General features: G+C 46.6%; 1 protein-coding gene across 2 annotated transcripts in view; it reads right to left on the reverse strand.

Moving 5' to 3' along the window:
- Positions 1-17,020, reverse strand: part of LOC146811973 (uncharacterized) — a 410,827-nt gene that overhangs the window by 259,705 nt on the left and 134,102 nt on the right. The gene's annotated exons all lie outside the window — the stretch shown is intronic.

Below are 17,020 nucleotides of genomic sequence, written 5' to 3' on the forward strand. Positions count from 1 at the left end.
TACACCTAATTAAATTTAATAAATAATCTTAACCTAACTGTAATGCTAACCCAAGCCTCAACTTATTGAAATTATTTTATATGTAATTAAATTAAGACATGACCATTCAAAAACTCTAATACCAACCTTATTAAATTAAATGGGTAACCTTAACTTCTCACTAATACACCCACTGAGCCTAAAATAACTTAAAAAGTAACTATATTACAACACATAATTAGCCTTAAGTTAAGTTAAGTTAAGTGTCAATTGTATAGCGCATAATCACCAACGGTCTCGTAGCTCTTGTGAGAAAATAACAAACACCACCAACTGTTACCTGCCACAATACCCACTCGATCATAACTTCTCTTGCCCGAAAGCCTGCATGAACAGAAGAGTTTTCAGTGTTTTCCTTAATGGAAGGAGAGTGGCTTCCCCACGCACATTCTCTGGCAGCTTATTCCACAACTGGGAAATCAATACTGAAAAGGCTCTTCCACCCATGGTGACTTTGTCAAACCATGGATAGAACAACAGGCTTGCCTCGGACGACCGGAGGCATCATCCCGGAACATATCTACTTAGACGGTCTTTGATATATCCCAGTACCATCCCATACAGGGCCTTATGTGCAATACGTAGGCCCTTAAACCTAGTCCTCTGCTTAATAGGAAGCCGATGCAGTTATTGCAGCAATTGATGGAGGAGTGTTTATTTGTGTTTAATTGGGGAGCATGACCCACTCGTCCTCCAGCTAGCTGAGATTTCTGTGCACAGAGGTGAGGAAGGGAAAGGAGAGAGGTATTGGCCTCGTCTCTGGGATTCAGGACACTTTGCGTTTAAAAAGACATTCAAATTGATTTCAGCAACACTTCCCTGAGCAAGGACTCTAATGTTATGAAAGTTGCATATTGAGTTCCATTTTAAAACACATGACTATGATTGCTTTTATATTTGAGCAATTTGCATTTGGAAACGTAATAAACCTGTAAAGCAATAACGCTATTGTAGCAGTAATTAATACTATGCACTACGGCTTCCAGAAATTAATTTTTCAATCCAGGTGCATTGTGGGCATAGTAGGATGCCACGAGCTCAAAAGTGCATGAGTATTGCATATGCCACCTGCTCACCTGTGATAAAGGCTTATCAGAGAAGCCGAAACGCAGCAGGAGGAAGAGAGTGTGCCTTCTTATAAACATAAACGCTCTGCATGTTTCCTGGAATCGGGCTTCAACGCTGCTTCTGTGTGCATTGAACTTGTAACAGGATGCTCCGTCCCTGTTTACAGCTGAAGCCACCCTGTAGGGCTGGGGCTCCGGTCGATGGAGCAGTGTTACTTTATATACACACACACACACGCGCACGCACACACACACACACACACACACACACACACACAGATAGATATAAACACAATGGTGGTCGCCACTATGTAGTTGTAGTTAGGTCAGGGTTTTCATAGGAAGAACATTTTTTGTTATGCTAATAACTTTGGCACTGTTTCACGAATCTCCACAGAACTTTCCAGAGAAAATTCATCTACTTCAACTCCATCTTGGAAATCTGGAAAGCTTCAGCAGAGTGATCCGTCTAGCAGGGTGTGAGAAAATGGTGGTGTCCCAAACATCGTATTTCCTTGTTAATTCACGTAGTAAATGTTGAAAAGCGATACAGAAAGAATAGTGGAACTAAATTACAGCAAATTGGTAATTTCAATCCATTAGGAACGGATTGAGAGATCTGATTGACTTGCTGCAACATGAAGAAATATTTTGCAGCTGCCATTAGAGGAACTCATTACAGGACAGGGGGTTATGGCACTCCCGGGGCCAGAGGGGGTTGGGAGGGTCAAGAGAGACCTCACAAGGGGACAAAATAAAAAAAGTGTAGCTGGGACTGCAGTACTCCTGTGGGATTCACTGCAGCCCTCACATTTACCACCATGGGACTGAGGTACCATGGTACCACGAAACCATGCAAGATGCTTGGCCTTGCTGTACCACAGTCACACTTAAGCAGCGGTACTACAGTACTCCCATGGGAGCCGTTGTGCTACAAGAGCAAACAAGCTTCAACAAGCAAAGCTTGCACTGTCTTGCAGTACTGTGGGCGGCACTTCAGTTGTAGTACTGTTAAAAAAAAGGAAAAAGGAAAAAAGGAAAAAAATAAACAAAGAAAATGTGGGGTGGGAATCCGGGGAGGGGGGGAGAGTGGTCGTCCATAGGAGGTTTGGGCGCAGGGCTTAGCTGCAGACCAGGCCTTGTGATCAAGCCCAAAATGCACACAGTAAAAATCTATGCTCAGTGGGGTAGTTGGGTGAATATGGTCCAAAAAATACGGAATTCACTGAAAAAACAAAGGTTAAAGTGTTGTTACAGTTAGGTAAGGTACTTATATTTTATATCACATTAAAACAAAAAAAAAGAAATTCACTGCAAAAAACCAAGGTTACAGTGAAGTTATAGTTATGTTTTGCAAGAATAAATAAGTATAACATCAGATATTACTTCACGCATGACATGTCAAATTACATCCCTGCTGACATCACTGATGACACCTCAAATGACATCACTGATGACACATACCCAAAAAAAAGTCTCATCAACCTCAGTTCCTTCATGAAGAGTTTTGGGGTGATCTATCAAGCAGAGCCGACAAAAAGGGTGGAGCCCAAAATACATTTTCCCCATTCATATTCCATAGGAAAATTAGATGCAGGTGCAGCCAAAACAGCTGAATGGAATTACATGAAATGTGGAAGAAAGTAAGATCTTAATTTAAAAAGTGAGCTTTCTGTGATTGGGTGTAATTCTGTTCAGTAGTTTTAGAGAAATTGAGGTTAAAACATGTAGATATTTCATGCCTCAAAGGATATGCTGAGCTAACAGATCTAGAGATAAGATTTGATTGGCTGACCACATCAGCAAAGATGTGATGGCAGCCATTTTAGGACTCAAGCACTCAGTCGCCTGTCCTGAAAAAAGTAAAAAATGTCATATAAGGGGCAGGATAGGGATACCCTGCCCCTAGGCTTGATGGGGGACCCCAGAGAGATACCCGTGCCCAAAACGTTTTTCTTTTATATTTATCACAAATTTGTGGTTGATCCATGATAAAATTGCCTGCTTTGAAAAAACAAACTCGGGGTAGGCCTTGACCAGGGACTGGTGAGGCAGCACAATGTATTTTAAAGGGGATGGGGCGTGCAGCACTTTTGGCCCCAGGGACCCCATCCCTTGTGGCGTTATGTTGAATTAAAGGGGGGAAGCACCCCCTCCCAAACTTTCTTGAGGCCCTGGGGACCCCATCCCCTGGAGCGGATGTTAAAATTGGTGGTGTCTCCCCTCCCAAAAACTCCTTGAGGCCTTGGGGACCACATCCCCAGGGGCCATTTAAACTTTATTTGGGAGGGAGTTGTGTGGACCCCCTCCATGAGCCATGCTATGGCCCTCCATCCCGAACCTTCTTGAGGCCCTGGGAACTCCATCCAGTAGGGCTGATTGAAAATTGGGGGGGCTTGTGGCTCCCCTTCCCAAACCTCTTTGAGACCTTAGGGACCCCATCCCCAGGGGTCATTTAAACTTCATTCAGGAGGGGGTCATGCAGCACCCCTCCATGAGCCATCCTATGGCCCCAGGAAACCCATCAACCGGGTCGCATCGATTGCGGTGTCCCGGGAACCACTCTTCCGGGACACTGTGTTTTCCCTACCCCAAGAGCATGGGCAGGGAAGTCTTCTGTGCTCCCATGCAGCGGGAGCAGAAAGGCTCCCGATAGGTGGGAGCACAGACATTTGTCCCAAGCCATGAACATAGTATTTCAGGAGCAGGAAGAAAAGCTGCTCCCACTGGGTAGGACCAATGCTGGCTCCCACTGCAGCCGGGATGAGTGCTGGCAGCTTTCTCTGGTAGGACAGCGGGGGGCTTGAGGTTCCCCCCGCAACTACCCACCATAAAAAATGATGTATGCCACCTGGAGTGGGCACCAGGCACCAGCCCATGGGGTTGCTTGCAGGGAGACGTGGTGCTCACCTCCCATCCCCCAACTTAAACAAACATGTGGGTGTCCCGGGCAGTGGTGGCCTGCAGGGATCAGGGGCGGGGAAGGGGGTTAAAAGTAAGAAAAAAATGTACCTGATTGCCAGGTCTCTCCTCTGCCGCCCCTCAGTTGTCTCTCCAGCTAGAACAGAAAAGCAGCCTGCACGGAGATCATGCAAAGTGCGCATGACTGTTTGGCTGGCCTGAGAGGGACGGCCAATCAGTCATGCGCACATAGGGAGTGCAAACCACTCCTTCCCTGCTCTGTAAGCAGAGCAGCCCGCTCGCCCACAAAGCTGCCGCAGCAGGGAACCATAAAATGATAATAACAATTTATTATCATTTTATGTTTCCTTAATTTCACTGCTGCAAGCAGTGGGGTGATGCTCCTCCGCTATAGTGGAGGAACCACCACAGGTCCAGGGTGGACACCGGGGCACCCAAAAATAATGTATTATTCACTGCTCCTGCATGGAGCACCCATAATGCCCTGTGAAGGATTGTTGTTTAGATTTTTGAGATTCTGGTGGTTCTCCTAAAAGGGAGGGCAGCAGCCTTACAACTACATAAAAAATAAACAGGAAGCCTCCTGGATTATTAAATTATTGACCCTGGGAAAAATTACTATATTTTTTAAAGAACTACGAGCTGGACCCCTAAGTTATTTCAAGAAACTACAACTCTTGCCCTAAGGTAACTCTAACTCACGCCCTTGCAAAGCAAAGTTTTCTCATCAACAATTTGTATTGTAAATGTTGCAGGGATTATATCAACGGTGACATAGAAGATGTCATTAATGCTGTAATATGCGGGGTAATTAGATGTGCATTGCGAGGGTCCAAGTTATAGTCATTTTTAGCTCACAAGTTATAGTTACTTGAAATAACTCTAACCATAACAGCTGAAATTGGATAACATCCCTGTAGCATTTGGCTTTTTCAATACATTTGTAAGGTTTTTTAAATGCTAATTCCTAACTATAAAGTCCCTTTAAACTTTTGTTTTTTCAGTGAATTTCTATGCAGGTTTTTAATGCAGAGGCTAGGCCCTGCACTTAAACCCTATGAGCTGCCAACCACACGCTGCGCACGACCTTCAGCCATTCACAACAGGGGGTTGGCAGCAGGGACTGGTCGCCCACGCGAGGTTGGTTGAGTGAGTGTGTGTAATGTTTTTTCCCATTGGGCTATGCATCCATAGATCTGCCACAGATTTACACTGGGGTTCGTGCTAAGCCCTGCATTGGATCTGTGTATCGGCCTCCCAAACAAATTGGGCCCAATTTTTTGCCCATAATGGGTCCCTCAGGAACCCCACCCTCTGTCCTATGGGGTCAAGATAACTCAATCCGACACCTTTATGTTACTTTTCCCTTTTTTACACCCCCCCCCTACACCGAGCCAATACACAAAATGGCAGCCAAAACTTTTCTATCAGGTTACGGTCAGCCAATCAGGGCTTTGCTTTGGTGCGTAGATCTGGGCATTCCCCGTTGCGGAACTGCAAAAGATTTGCATCCCTAGATATATATATTTATTTTTCCTTTAATAACCCATAAACTACTAAACACATTTACACCAAATCACAAAAACTGCTCTTTCTGAACCAAGAGCTAGCTTTCAGCCAAATTTGGTGTAATTCCAGGCTGTAGTCGTGTTAAAATCACTATGGAAAATTGCATGAGGAAAAAGTGTTTTGGGACCCACCCTGTTTCTCGGCCCCCGCTTGATGAATTTAAACTTCCCGAACTACAGCTGAAGCAAGTGGCAAACTAGTTTTGAAAATTCCATAAAGATTCATCAAATGGCACCAAAGTTATTGGCAAAACAAAAAACGCTTTTCTTAATGAAACTAGTTCCAAACTATAACTAACTACTGCCAGTAGGTAATATATATATATAGATTCAATGAAAAAACCATAGGTTTCACACATGTTATAGTTAGCTGGAAATTTTACTGATAAAAAACCAATGAAATTCCCCCGTTATAGTTACTGTAGGCAACTATAACTCACGCGACCGTAATCCTCTGCTGATGCTAATACTGTATTTAGACACTTATTTGCCCATGTCTTCTTCCATTAAATTTTAGCTATACATATTTTACAATTTTTTTTTTTTTCATAAAGACACATATGTCATCAGCAGAGGATTACGGTCGCGTGAGTTATAGTTGCCTACAGTAACTATAACGGGGGAATTTCATTGGTTTTTTATCAGTAAAATTTCCAGCTAACTATAACATGTGTGAAACCTATGGTTTTTTCATTGAATTAGCAAGGTTTTTTAAATGCTAATTCCTAACTATAACGTGTGTGAAACCTATGGTTTTTTCAGTGAATTTGTACGGTTTTTTAAATGCTAAGTTACTTTACACCATTCGTGGCGTGCACGCCCACTTTACGCAGTTAGTGCCGTACACGCAAGGTGGGCACGCAGTGCGCTACGCGCACCGCGTGCCCACGTTACGCACCATGCGCACATGGAGGACATATTATGCGCTTCCTTGTGATAGGTAATCTGTTAAATTTAATTTGTAAGTGATGACAATAATATGCCATGCACAGAGAGTGTTTTTTTTTTTTTTATTAAAATTTTTAGCGTAAGCGCACGCGTACGGTAAGCGTAATCGGCGAAATTTTCAAAAAATAAAAATTTACCGTTTTTGGCCTTGGGGGATCTTTGAGGACTCAACTAACATGGCTATGTGCATGGGCGCTGTCTAAACAGCCCCTTTATATGTTTTTTGCCTTTGTTTACAGCCCCCCCCTCAGAGTGCGAGAGAGAAAATGGCGGCCGCCGCTTCCTGGTTTCGACCGATTCGAATGTTTACTTAGATGTAACAGCCAATCAGAATCGCGCTCGCGCACGCCACCGTACGCGTACGGTAAGCGTACCGTAAGCGCACCGTAAGCTGGCTCAGATATATATATTGATTTAAAGGCTATTTTCTCAGAATCTACTGAACAGATTTACACCAAACCTACAAAAGGCACTTCCTTGACCTGAGGACTACCTCTCTGCCAAATTTCTAGTAATTCTGTTCAGCCGTTCGGGCTGTAGCCCTGTCTAAAGGTCCTATGGAAAAATGCATGGGAAAAACGCGTTTTGGGACCCCCCTTTTATCTCAGCCCCCGCTTGACGAATCACCTCGAGACTTTCAGGGTAGGAGCGTAGCGTAGCGCCCCACCTATTTTGAAAAATTCGCGAGGATTCGTCGACCGGCGCCAAAGTTATTCAAAATAGAATGTTGCGGATTTCCTATGGAAACGTGGTCCTAACTATAACTACCTACTGGCGACCGCCAGTAGGTAATATATGGATTATATTCCTAGGTCAAACTGTCCTCAGAACTCCATTTTAGACCTCTTCATCACCTACTGGCTAGCTACCTTTTAAGTGAGTTCTGCTTTACAATCAACTCCATTTTAGACTTCTGCATCACCCACTGGCTAGCTACCACTTAGGGGAGTTCTGCTTTTCAGTCAAAGCACAGCATATGTATGCACAGCCACACATGCTATGAGCATATATTACAGCAGCTGTTCACTGCATTTAGTGCTGTAGGTGGGAGTGGATATGGAGTGGTGAGTAGAATGAAATAGATGCCAAGCGTGTAGAGTAAGTTATTCTGAAGGTTGAAGATATTTGTAGCAAACACTGGCTTCTAGAAAGGAAGATGGGCGCATATGAATCTACAGCACTGCATACAACTATGTTAGGTTACAATGAGCACGGCGCTCGAAGGTCCAGAGTGTCTCGCTTGAGAGAAAGCAGTCCCACTGAGGTGCGGCATTAAAGTCCCGTTCTTGTTGAAACATCCAGAGCGTCTTGCGGAACCTGAGCGACGCGCTGGATCTGAACAACACGTTGAGATCACGTGATTGCTGTGGAGTGATGAGTGTGTGAGGACTGTTCCCCTGCGGTCAGTGTGACTCCCCCTGCTGCCTTTGCCTCCTGCCAGTGTCAAGTGTGGTGAAAGAAAGACGGGCATGTGGGTACAGATCTACCCACTTTCCTGCCCTAGCTCGCTTGTTTGCCCTGAGCTCAGTTTATTACAGGATGGGCGCCCATTTTGTTCGCCTTTATTAGTCTCTTGATGAGGTTAGGTATCCATTTTGGCCCCCTCCCTCGAGAGTTGAAGAAGAGCGCCCCCTTCCATGAGCATTTGGTAGGCCTGTCATGGAATGAGAAATGGGACTGATCCATTCCCAGCATTTGGCGGCCATCTTGGAGTGGGTTCTTCCTCTTGGATCCCACACAGGAGCTGGCTTAGTTCGCCTCATCTGCGCAGAGTGGAGATAGTTATTTCCCCTAATGGCTTATATGAAACAGCACACCTGTACTGCCTACCTGCTGAAGATGTAAACTCCAGGATTCCCTTCTATCCACTACGGTCCAGGCTAATGTCTATTGTCTAATGTCTTTGCTAGGATAATCTGACCTTCCATATTGCCCTACCCAAAGGCACCCGAGTGTGTGTAGCCTGCAAGTGGGTCTCTATCGCGAAGTGAGCAAGTGGGATGCAATTGCACACCAGCTTCCTATCTTTCAGCCCTGGTTAGCTGGCTCTCATAGGTGTTAGTACACCTGTATGAATCCGAGGATGCGTGGCTAGTAATATCATGCAATTGCTCATCCCAACATAACCCCATGACACTCTCCCTCGGCGTACACAGCTAACCATCTTGATATGACCATGACCTCTGCCTAGTCTAGTGGCCTCCCTGCGCCTCTTTTGGTCAGCACACACATCTGCCCAGTCGATTTTCTTATCTAGACTTCCTTGGTGTGGAGACATGGCGGGTGCGGTTATGGTGCCGAGACCTCCGAATCGCATCTCTCCCAACCTAGAGCTGGCTAGCCAGAACGTGTTCAGAATCATATATCCCCCGAACCGCTAAAATAATGCTGCAAAAAACTTTAAACAGACTACTTAAAACCCATCCGGAAACCCTGATCTCATACCTCTTCTTCTCCATTAATAAAAGTGCTACCATAAATGATCTCATCTTATACACTAAACGGCATGCTCAATGGCGGAAGGCCATTTACTCTCTCCTCAAGATCTCCACCTCCCATAAAACTCCTCATGGTCTTAGATTGTTAGTTGCGCCCTCCTCAGCCTTTAGAGCTGAAGCCACCATCTTGCTTTACAAAAATGGAACCATCCTTATCCAAGCTTCTGACTTCAATCTTGTGTTGTTTGATAACCTTTTCCCCACCCTCTTGAAGACAGTCGCCAATCTCACTGCCGCCCCCCTTGGAGTTGATGACACCCCAAGGGTTCCTCTGACCATGCAAAATTTCTATCTCCCCCCTCTCCACAACCAGACGCGAACCCTACATCTGTTCCGGAGGGCCCCCTGTTAGTTACCTCCACTCAAATAAACAATTCCACTGCTAACAAGCTGAGACAGCAGTCTTCACAAGAGTACATATGCTACCACCCCCTCACAGTTAGAGGGTCCACAAGCCACGAACCCTACATCTGTTCCGAAGGGGCCCCTGCTAGCTCCCTCCACTCAGATTAACAATTCCACTGCTAACGAGCTGCAACAGCAGTCTTCACGAGAGTCCACATGCTCCCACCCCAAGGTTAGATGGTTCTAAATATCCTAGCTCCACTGTACTCAACGCTGCTAGGATTCTCCGTTGGATCCCCTCCCCCAGCCCAACCCGCAATCCTGTCACGGTCCGACAGGCTGACAAGGGTCCCCTGCTGCCCATCCCCTCCTCACCTATCCTACACATTCCCCCAAGCACACAGTTCCATTTCCATGAATCCCCTCAGGGGCCAACTCAGTCACCACCTGCCCCACTCTCCCCTTCCCTCACTAGCTATCCTCTGCCGCAGGGTTCCTGGGACCTAGCCTCACATTCCCATTCACACACTTCATTGGAAGCCCGACTTAACGAAATTGCACTCTCCCTACTACAACTTAAGGCAGATGTTCGTAGCCTATCACACATTTCTGAGGATCTGTTAGTTAACTCCCGACTAAGCGGCTCCTTTTTGACCAATCTCCATCTACGCTCACTCCCAGACTGTGGTTGTTCCTGGCGCACTTCCCCCACTACCCTAGGCAAACTGCATCCCACTCCACACACTCAACCCCTAGTTGTCCCTCTGCTCCGCACCCTAATGACCCCTTCGATCCTTAAAGTGTAAAGCCTCCCTGTCTGATAGCGATATTCATTCTCTACTACTTTCATACGAGCTGGCACTTCCCTCCCCCCTATAAACTTGCATGCAATTAAATCAATCCCTATGGATCCCTTCAGGGTACCTAGTCCAAACTTAAGAACATTAAATGAGAACAACCTCACGATAGTCACCCCCACTCTACCGCCACCAAAGGACACCCCCGTCAGTCTCAAATGCGTGCTCCTACACTGCAGATTGGCTGTTAAACACGCTGCAGATATTGCCGATCTCATTCTGGTCCAGGATCTTGACCTTGTAATCCTGATGGAAACCTGGCTAAATGACTCAGCCGCTCCCATCCTTGACCTTCTAATGCCTCCCAACTTTGATATCATTAGGTTGGACAGAACCAGTGGTCACAGGGGACGCATTGCATGCTTACATCGTAGTAATCTACTAGCGAAAGTCATTCATGCCGACCTCCTGCCCACTTGTGAATACCTTTTTCATTGAAGTGACTGGGGGCAACAATCACTCTTGCTAACTGCACGCGTTCTACCACCCCCCTCGCAACAGTCTTGTCCACTTGTACTCTTGATCAGCCAGTTGTTATAAGTAGTGGAAGACATGAATTCCCCTCCTTCTTAAGTGGGCGGCTACCACTACTAGACATTTAGTGAAAACCCTTGTGGCCGTGGTGACTTCAAAGGGCAACTCTATGAATTGGTAGTGCAGTCCATTTACCATGGAGCGCAGGTACCACCCATGAGCCTGATGGTTTTGGATGTTGTAGGAAAGTGGGTTTCTGTTGCAGTAACCCCCCACACTTTTTGCCAGACTACTGATGCACTTTTTCTTGGTGTGCCCTGGGTCCCTGGTTCCCAGGCCTGTGTTCTTTCCCCAAAACTAACCCAATTGGCATCGCTGGCCACAGGTCAGCCCCTGGTAAATGGTACCACAGGTACCCAGCGCACTGTGACCAGGGAAGACCTCTAAGGGCAGCAGCAATTATTGTGCCACCCTTAGAGGCCCTATACCTTTACACACACACACTGCCTTTGCAGGCTGCGTGTTGTGGTGCAGAACAAAGTGAAGAATCGACATGGCACACATCCCTGTGTTCTATGCCTGCAACCCACTACCCTCGCATAGATCAGTCACCCCTCTAACTGGGTGCCCTATGCCAGTGGTGAGGGTACAGGTGCATGGGCCCTGAACCCCTACAGTTCCTAAGTCCATTCTTAGACATTGAAAGTACAGTGCTGCCATTAAGAGTATATGGTGCAGGGAGCTTGTCATTACGAGCTCCACAGCACCATAATGGCTACACTGAAAACTGAGAAGTTTGGTATCAAACTTCTCAGCACATTAAACCCACACTAAGGCCAGTGTGGGATTTAATGAAAAATGCACACAGAGGGCACCTCAGAGATGCCCACTGAAAAGTAACCCACCACTTGTGTTCAGGCTGAGTGGCTGCTTTCAGCTGCCACCACCAGACATGTTTCTGGACCCCTGGGTCCAGAGCCTGCTGCCCTCTGGGGCTTGAAACAATGCACATGCTGGGACGAGGTGCCAAGCCTCCTCCCCCAGGATGGGCAGGGTGCACGAAGGGGAAGCTTCAAAGGCATGCTGCCTTTGGGAGCCTCCCCAGATCATTTGCTGCTTTCAGCAACTGGTCCCCACTTGTTCTACCCCACTTTGGGCGAGAGAACTGGCGGGAAAAACAAGTGAGGGAGAGAGGTGTGCCCACTGTGCCAACTCCACCCCTCAGGTGGGGGAGGCGAGGTGAAGTACAACTCTGAGTCTCCGCCATCTTGAGGACGGGGGGACCCAACCAACCAGGGACAGGCTCCTGTGCCCCTCCCACAGGAGGGTGGCACAATAGGGGGTGTACCCACCCCAGGGAAGGGACCCATAGGTCCCTGCCCTTTACCTACCTGTAACGCCCCTAATCTAGTATTTAGGGGGCACCCTGAACTTTGCTTCCTCAGATCCAGCCTGACAAAAACAAGAAAAGAAGAAGAAGCCAGCTAACAAGAGGAAAACGCCAACTGACTTGGCCCCAGCCCTACCGGCCTGTCTCCCCTCGAACCTGCTCCTGCGAAATCCCGGTGTGTCCTGCAGCCAGCAACCTCAAAAACCCTGGAGGACCTGCCTGCCTTCACTTCTAAAGACTGCTTCTCGCGTGAACACCGGATTTGTTCAACTGCATCCTCTGGCAGCAGCCAGAGACCGTGAATCCAGCCCACTCTGCACCCGCCGAACCCGGCCCGAGCTCGAGTGGAAAAACACCAGGAGGAGGTCACCCAGGTGATCCTGACCCGAGATCCAGCAACCCCTGACCAGCCTCAAGCCTCCGGCCAACGCCTGCAGCCTAAATCCAGAAGGTCCCCCTAACCGCGACCCGCAGCTGGTAAGAAGATCAGACCCCAAAAGGCACCCCTGCACCCAACGCCCCACACGGCCTTGTATGCCCAAACCGACGGTGCCTAACCAACCCCTAACTTACCTCTCCAAGTGGTGGTCGCACCCAGATGTCCTTCGTCTCCCTGTCTGCAGTGCTTTTTGCAAACCGGAGGTTCTCCATTGAAAACAACAGGGCACCCGACCTCGAAACAGCACCCTGCACCCGGCCGCCCCAGTGCCACTAAGGGTGCACCTTTGGTGCTACTTTGTTTCCTCATTTGCCCTGACCTAAATCCAAGGAGCTTTGCTCCCACAACCCAGTGGCCTGCTTGCCAGCAGCCACCAACCGGAGGCCCCCTGTCCCCCATTGGATAACACTGGGCCTCAACACTCTGCACCCGGCCGCCCTAGTGCTGCTGAGGGTGCAACAAGAGTGCATCACTGACTCTGGAGGACCCCTGAGTCTAACCCCAGAACCTTAACTCCTACAGTCCATAACTTACCTGTAAACCGATAACCTGTTTTTCCTCCATAGGATAACATTGACAATTTTCTTCCAAACGTTTTTAAGTATGGAGTTTTGAAATCTAAAAATATTCTTTAAAAATCGCACAAATAACCAAAACGCGTTTACTTACCTGTTTCCAGGAAATGTCCCAGTGCTGAATCTAGGTATCCAGCACTGAGTTAGAAAAGTAACGTAAAAAGTAACTTACCTGCAATTTACTGAAAAAGCCTATTCATTTCAATGGACTGTATTTGCTAAGTGTTGCATACTACTGCTCCCCTGTAAATCAAACAAAGCATAATTTCTATTGCATTTTCAAACTGTTCTATATTCAGTAACTTATTACTGAAAAGCATTTAATGCTTACCTGTACCAGGCTTGCTTGGTTCTAAAAATAAACAGTATACTTTTATACAAACACAAGTGGCCTAGAGTTTAGTTGCAAAACTCACCTTGGAGATCCCATTCTAGACCAATGTGGTCCACTCTGGACAATTACTTTGACTCTCACAAACCCCCGTGAGCTTCCTTGCAATCCTCTTGTATACCCTTGTTGTATTTCATAATGTTGAGCTATGTGTATGTGTGGTTTCCCTTATCTGCACAGGGTACATATGATATAGCTGGATTATCCTGTTGTCAAGAACTTCAAGGAAATTTCTTATGTGTGAACTCTTGCTTCTCCTCTGTTCATATTTCTTTTCTTTCTTTTTATTCATTCCTTTCTTCAACTTTCTTCTCTCTTTCAGGAACGATTGTTAGAGATATCTCACAGGTTTAAATTTTGTGCAGCCAATGTATTTTTGCTTTTCCAATGTCGACCTTTTGGCGTATGCACACCATGTCCTTATCTTAACATTGTTACACACTCATGGGTTGTCCCTGATTCTCTCTCCATTTCAAAATCAATAAAGCATTTGAAATCAAAAATCACACAAATAACCAAAACGTATTTTCTTACTTATTTGCAGGAAATGTCCCAGTGCTGAATCTAGGTATCCAACACTGAGTTAGAAAAGTAACATAAAAAGTAACTTACCTGTAATTTACTAAAAAAGTTCATTCATTTCAATGTACTTTATTTGCTAAGTATTGCAACCTGCTGCATCCCCTGTAAATCAAACAAAGTACAATTCCTATTGCATTTTCAAACTGTTCTACATTCAGCAACTTATTACTATAAAGTATTTAATGCTTACCTGTTCCAGGCTTTCTTGGTTCTAAAAATAAAACAATATATTTTTTATACCAAAATAATTGGCCTAGAGTTCAGTTCTTGACTGTGTGAATTTATTTGCTGACTGAGTGTGTACATCAAATGCTTAACACTGTCCTCTGATACTGCCTTACTGTTCGACCAGTCTAGCACAAATAGAGAGTAAGGTTCTATTTAACTTTAACCTCAGCCTCCCTATGGGGTCACCTGGACTCTATACACACTATACCTCATTTTGGTGTAGTACATATAGAGACAGTTTCCTACGGATGTGGAAATGGGTGTCCTTCAAGCTTAGTGTGTTCATTAAATCATTTAGTTGCAGCAAAGAGATAACATCCTGTAGGGTGACCATATGGAAATGTTTCGATGGGATGTACCTGTTTAGAGGCCTGACATTGAGGACTAGCTTGATTGAGACTTCTTTTTGGGGGCTAAGTAAGTAGAGGGAGTAGAAGCCCTTGCCCCAGTGTTGAGAGGACACTGGCTATATGGCTCCTTTGAAAAGGAGCACCTGAACCTCCTCTTGCAACTTGTTCTCAGCTGAGGGCGTGTATGCAGGGAGGGATGGTTGGTGGGGTTGAAATGAGCTTGAGACATTAGCTGTGCTCCATATGGATAAAACCTACCGATCTGCAGTGATATGCTACTAACATAAAATAAAGCACTGTAATGCCCCCTGACAGGTGTAGTGTGATGGGTGGATGAAAGGCAAGTCAGTTCTTAGAGGTAGAGGCACACTTGCGGGAGTGTCTTTGTCTCGACCTTTAGAGCTGTTACCTCTGAAAGACCCCTAGTGTATCCTTTACCGCTCTGTTGGTGATAACCCTGTTGCTGCTGCTAGTAATTCTGCATGGTTCTGGTGACAGGGCTTGGGACCCACACATTGCATAGTGCCTTTGAGAGGAGACCCTGATAGAAGGAAGCTGAAGGGCACCTACGGCTTCAGCGGTGTCGGTGTCCTTATATTTTGTCCAACAGTCATACACCTGCAGGCCGAAAAGTTGCTCCTCGTTGAAGGGCAGGTTGATAAGATTTTGCTGCACCTCCAGTATGAATCCAGACACACACAGTAAGGAGTGCCTGTGGAGGATGACACAGTATTCACCTGACTGGCAGCTGTATCACCTAAATTCAGGGCACAACTGATGGTAGTATTGGAAATGGCTTTCCATTCTTTGACTATCTTCTACATTTCTTCCTACTGTGTCCTGTCATACTAGTGAAAAAGCCTACTGAATTAGCAATGTGCCACTGTGTGGTGGCACTGACTACTACCCTCTTGCCAGCTGGGTCCATGCACGTATTTGCCCTCAGGAGGGAGGGTGTTGCTGGTGATCTGGGCTGCCACTCATTTCTGGGCAGTGGAAACAACCAAGGGGTCCGATGAGATGAGATGCCTGATGTAGAGTGGATCTGAGGGCGTCAGCTTGAACAACTTTTCAGTCCTGTGTGTTACTATATGAGTTTTTACTGGATCCTTAAAGATCTCAGGGGAAGATTTAATCATCCCCGTAATCATGCAAAAATACTGGAGGGAGCCTTTGGTTCTGGAAAGCATCTCTACTAAGAAACCATCATCGTCTGGGGTGATGTACATATTCACCCTGTGACAGGCAGCTGCTATTTGGATAAAGCTATGGTGCGAGGTGGTGTTGTATGGAGAGCAAGGCCTACCATGGACTGGGTCAAGATCTGGGTCCTTCCAGAGAATCAACATCATAATCCCCCCCAAGGATCATCAGGGGGATGCAGGTAGACTGGGACTACAAAGTGCTATGCTAGGACTATTTGTGTCTGAGTACAACTTCAAGCGACTGCTGAGAGGAAGTCGCAGGAGGTGAGGGAAGAGGTGTTGAAGAGGATGGAGGTGTTGGAGGAGGAGTAGGGGCAACAGCGTTGTACCTAAGCCTTTGGGGGGGCAGTGGTGGCGGAGGAATGTCTGAAGATGAAGCTTCCTCAAAGGGGAGTCTGCACTTTTTAGGCAAAGTCTCTTCTAAGGTGGAGATCTTGGCTGTGGGTTGGCAGACGACTATGAACAGCTGTCTTTCGTCCAACTCCTTTTGCAACTTTTTTAGGATAGGCATTTCCTGAGAGTTAGGTGTCGACAGCCTTGGAGCCAAAGGAGCTTTCAGCCCATGCGTTCCTTTCAGCATCAATGGAGGCATCAGCTTCAAGACTTCAGTGCCAACACATGGTCTCAGACTCATGGGCTGTTTGGGTTGAAGCTCTTGGCTGGAGCCATCTCAGCTCAGAGAACTTGCTTCTGTGTCAACCCAAGCCCGAGGGTGGTGGTGCATCTGAGAGTGATGGTGGGTAATACACGGGGCTTGACACCTGATCCCGAGCGGGGACACGCAGCTCGTTATGTGGCTTAGGTTTGGGTGTCAACTGTACTCATATGTCTCAGTGTGGTCGTCAGATGAGGTCAGGGTCAACAGAGGTAAATGGGGCATCCTCGGGTGCCTCTTCTTCCTTTGATCTTGAGATTGGGTTGGTGGGCCAGAAGAGCAGATGACTCACCAGATTTTTCGTCTTCTGCTCCGATCGGGTTTGCCTCACTGAAGATGTCCAGCATCTCTCAGGATGACCAACATTTTGTTGTGGGACAACTGCCTGTCTCTCCACTGCTGAAGGGTCATTTTGCTCCTAAATGCTTAGCGTCAGTCGCAGAAGGTGTCGTCGTGTTCCGCTGAGAGGCACAGGTTACCAACAGCG

The sequence above is a fragment of the Triturus cristatus genome, chromosome 7 (genome assembly GCF_964204655.1).
Source record: "Triturus cristatus chromosome 7, aTriCri1.1, whole genome shotgun sequence".
NCBI classification, from domain to species: domain Eukaryota; kingdom Metazoa; phylum Chordata; class Amphibia; order Caudata; family Salamandridae; genus Triturus; species Triturus cristatus.